Here is a 4,906-nt window from a genome sequence, read left to right on the forward strand (position 1 = left end):
TCCTGTCTCTTTGCAAGTAACAGTCTGGAGTGAGCTTGGGGATTGTTGGCCAAGCCTAGGCCTAAACCAGACAATGACTTGGGTACCAGGGTCCGTCCTCTCTTGAAGTTAGAGATGCAGATATGAGGGGGAAAGGCCTGGCCCCATCAACAGCTATGAAGCCACTCCGAACACACCCACCTCTTTGCAGTCACCTAATCTGGACTTTGCTAGCTCCCAACTCTGGAATGGTTTTCTCCTTTAACAGGTGTTAGAAGGGCAAGACTCTAGGTTAGCCTCCTGGGGGAGAGAAGCAAGAGCACATGCTGCTTCACTGGCTTTATGTTAGGCATTTTTTCTAGCAGGTTTCCCATTTTGAATGCTTCTGTCAGTGTGGGCACACATGAAAGCCTAAGGAGAAAAAGTGCCCTGTGGCAGTTTCTTAGCTGGCCACTTCCAGACAATGTACACGCGTGGGTTCATGTATTAGTAGACGTTGACGCTGGAAGCAAATATTTTCCAGCATGTATGGTGCTGTTTGACATAACATATGCGCCTCCCAGGTATTGTCTGTGTTCTTCAAATATTAAAGGAGCTGAAAGACCTCAGGCGGAGGCCACTGACGGGTTTCCAGAATGTCCAGATGGAGATAGTTTCCTTCTGCTGAGTTCATGGATGCTTGGGGGAATTGAGAGGCCCTGTTTGTAAGCTGATGCTGCCCATCTCATCACCCTAGTGCAGGGTTCATCAAGTATCAGTGTACAGTCATGGCATCTTCCCACTGTTTTCATCTACAGAAAGACTTACTCTTTTTCCTACCGCCCTTCCTTCAGCCTGGCTTCCTGTCTTTGGTGAGAGTACCACTGTTCTCATTTCCCACGCTCCAGTGTTGTCTTTTCCTTTGCTTACTTCATCTTGTTGTTTTAAACAATCAACAGATATAAAGTGGCTGTTCTGCCAAGCTCTGGGAAAAATACCAAATCCAAATAAGACGTAGTCCCTGCCCTCAGCTTATCTGATGAGGCGACGGCCTGTACTGATCTTGTACTACAGCTATTGGTGTAAGCAATAGTCAAGTCAAAGGAAACACCCTTCCCCGTCGAGGGGCAGGATAGGTTTCTGGAGGAGAGAGCATTTGCTTTGGACCCTCTCAAACAGAAGGATTCAGCAAAAGAACAACAAAAAAAGAAGAAAGCAACCTACAAAGGAAAAATCTCACAGGAAAACAGACCAAAAAGCTGAGGAAGCAAAAAGGCATCCAGTGCAATGTGTGACTGGAAGAGTAGAATAGAACAGAATCCCCAGGAGGAAAAGAGCAAAAGAGAAAGCACACAGCTAACAATCTGTAGCATCAAAAGCACAGGAACCAACTAGGTGCTCGTGGAATATGGCATGCAAGATAAGCAAGGAATTGTTTAAAAAGAGATGCAGAGGAAGGAAAGGCACATCAAGCGCCTACTGTGCGCCAGGTGCTGCCAGAGCCAAGGGAAAAAGCATACAGGTTAGAACTGCAGTGGTGTAAGTCATGGGGCAGAAGCAGGAAAAGATTGGAATTGAGCCGACAGGCAATGACCAGTCTTGTTCCAAGTGCAGAATGACACATGGTTTATGTGGGTAAATGGAAGATACCGACAAGTGAGCAGTCCTTGTGAAGAAGTGCCCTGGGCTACCAGCCACTGCCGAGCAGTGACTGGAGGTGGCAGGTGCCGGGTGGGCTTGCCCTGGGGGAGACAGTCTAGGGCAGAGAACCCCAGGACAAGCAGTGCTTCATGGAAAACAGGTCTAGCTTCCAGCCTGGTCCCTGCAGCACTGGAGAAGGGAGCCACTTGTGACCTCACAGCCCCTACCTCACAAGAACCACAGCTATTGAAGAACCAAAAAGGAAGTTTCTTGTTGTCAAAGATGCCGATGCTTGTCAAATGGATCTAATACCTGGAGGCAGCTGGTGGCTCAGTGGATTGAGCACAAGGCCTTATGTCAGGAAGACCTGAGTTCAAATCCAACCTCAGACACTGTGTGACCCTGGGCAAGTCAGTGTCTGTTTGCCTCAGTTTTCCTCAACCATAATAAAATGAGGTCAGTGATGGCACCTACTTCCCAGGGTTAGACTCAAATGGGTTAATATTGTTAAAGCACTTAAGACAGTGCCTGGCACATAGTAGGAACTATATAAAAATGTTTAGTCCTCCCAACATCAGAAACTGCTTTATCATTGGAAATGACATGAAAGAAGATGCATTACCATATGCATTGCCACTGTACCCTAAAGTCCATTGAGCCTTTCCATTGGACTTACAGCCAAAACCACTACACACCTACTAGAATGTAAGCTTGAGAGCAGGGAGTATTTTCCATTTGCATCCTCAGTGCTTAATTTCATCATTCATTGCACCAAGTGCTTAACACAAGACTTGTTCACACATCAGATGTTCACACATCTTTAAGACCAAGAGCCATTTCCCAATGGCAGGGATCAAGGATTCGAGCAACCAGACAACTGAGATTTAACTGCAGATTGCAAAAGTGACCACAGAGAGCCTCACTGATGCTTAGAGGAGCTGTCCAACCTCTGTCCTGAGCTGTAGCCAGTCTGTTGCTGAGTCCTGGCATTAATAGTGTTACACTTCTTAAAAATTCCCTTCTCCCCTCTCATGCTGCCGGCCCTCATTGCCTCACCCCTGGACTACTGCAGTAGCCTGCTGGTGGGACTACCTGTCTCAAGTGTCTACTCCAGACCATACCCTCTGCCAAAGTGATCGCTCCCCTGCTCAAGCTCACTCGAACACTATCCTGGATCAAATATAAAATCCTCCGATTTGTCAAGCCCTTCCCAACCTTATGCCTTTCCAGTCTTTGCACACTTTACTCCTTTCCATGTATTCTGTGTTCTAGTGTCAGAATCTGGTCTTCACACATCTCCCAATTCCATGTCTTTTCATTGGTTGGCTGTCATTCCCTTCTCCCCTTTTCTGTAAGCTCATAGTGCCTTCTGAAGTTACCACCGATTTACAATGTACATATCTTGTACATCCACGGTGGCTTATATATTGTCTCCCCCATTAGAATGTAAGCTTCCCTTGAGGCTAGGGACTTTGTGTCTTTCTGTGTATCCCCATGAATTAGCACAGTTCCTTGCATATAGTAAACACCTAATAAATTCTTGTTGACTTATTTCACTTAGAAGAAAACCAAAACTTTCTTTTAGCCACAGAATCCTTGCAGTAAAACCATGTTTTCCCTTTGAGGCTTTGTTTATACTTGTTGGAGAATCACTTTCTTCTGGGCTTTTCTCTTGCATGTGTCCTGACCCATAGTATTCTTTCATTGAGTTTGATGTCTTCTGCTTACTCTTATCTCCAGCCTTAGTTCCTGGTTTGGGACTTTGTGCCAGGACCAGGCTTGTAATGTATTTAGCTGTCTACATGGCCGCTTCCCTGACAAGATCCCTCCCACTGGCTTCTGCTGCCTCTTAGTCTTGGGCTTTCTGATGAAACTTACTATTGTTTCTTTTTTTAAATATCGATTATCATCAGTCTGGTCCTCTTTATAATCTTTGTTGTTTTTCAGTCATTTCAATTGCCCTTTGTGACCCCATTTGGGTTTTGGGGGTTTTTTTTGGCAAATACACTGGAGGTGTTTGCTATTTTCCTACTCCATCTCATTTTACAGATGAAGAAATGGAGGCAGGCAGGGTTAAGTTGCAGTTATAATCTTTACTGGAGGATTACTGGGAGAACAGGACCCCTACAGGGTCTTGGACATTTCTCCATCTTAACCAGAAGTCCCTTAGACTAACCATTCTGAAAAACAATTTGGAATTATTATTAAAAAAAACAGTGAATAAAACATTCATACTTTTCAACTTTGAAGTTCCACTATTTTGCATATGCCCCAAGTGGCTTAAAAAAAAAAAGAGGTTCCACCTACATCAAGATGCATAATGTTTTTTTGTAGTAGCAAAGAACTAGAAATGGTAAATGCCTATCATTTACAGCGTGGCTAAACAAATTGTACTTCACTGGACTACTATCATACTAAATGAAACAATGGACATGAATTCAAAGATGTGAGGGAATCTGGACCAGGTGAAGAAATAACACTAAAGTGTATTGACCAACCCTAGGCTCCCAGAGGAGATGGGGGGTGGGGGTGGGGGAGTAGTGGAGTGCTAAGGGTGTGGTGCATTAGATACCCTGTCCGATGTGGTTGATCTGTTGGTCAATTTTGTTGAACTTTTAAAAATTCCTTGTTATAAAGTATGGCTCATTGGGTAGTTGAAGGAGGAGGGTTAATAGGTTTCTCAACTGGTTCCATACCACAAACTTTCTTTGAGTATCTTCTATCTATATAGATTGTAGATATAGGGGATAGAAAATTAGACCATGGTCTTTCCTAGATCCAGCCAGGGACATGAAAAAGAGAATTCTAATACAAGGCAGAAGGTGTTAAGTCCTAATAGAGATGGGGACTGAACCTGGAAGTCCCTGGTGAGAAAGATCCCTGTATCACTACATGTCAACACCTCAGCATCCTGAGTCTTAGAGTTATCAAAGTATTTCTGAGAGCGTAGGATACTTGCCCAGAGTCAGAAAACCATTATGCATCATAGACAGAATTTGACCTCAAGTGGTGCTGAGTCTGCCCCAAGCTGCCCCTTAATTCCTAAAAAGAGATTCCGCAAGTCCTAGTCCAGAGGTGCCCCAGGCTGATTGCCAAACATTGAGCCAGTCCAGCAGGATTCTGGACCCATACCTGAGCGGGTCTCACTTAAGCTGCCCACCAGCTGTATCTCCTAATCAGGTTTTCTCACCTTGCCTCCTTGAACATGGTACCTACCTTGGATCTTGTTATGTTACAAACAAGCTTTACTAGTTAACTCTCTACCCAATGTGTTCTGACTGCTTTGTTCTTATATATCAAAGGAGCA

Source organism: Petaurus breviceps, unplaced genomic scaffold (assembly GCF_028583685.1).
Source record: "Petaurus breviceps papuanus isolate PSGF00001 unplaced genomic scaffold, PetGlider_PUasm1.0 90760, whole genome shotgun sequence".
Taxonomy (NCBI): domain Eukaryota; kingdom Metazoa; phylum Chordata; class Mammalia; order Diprotodontia; family Petauridae; genus Petaurus; species Petaurus breviceps.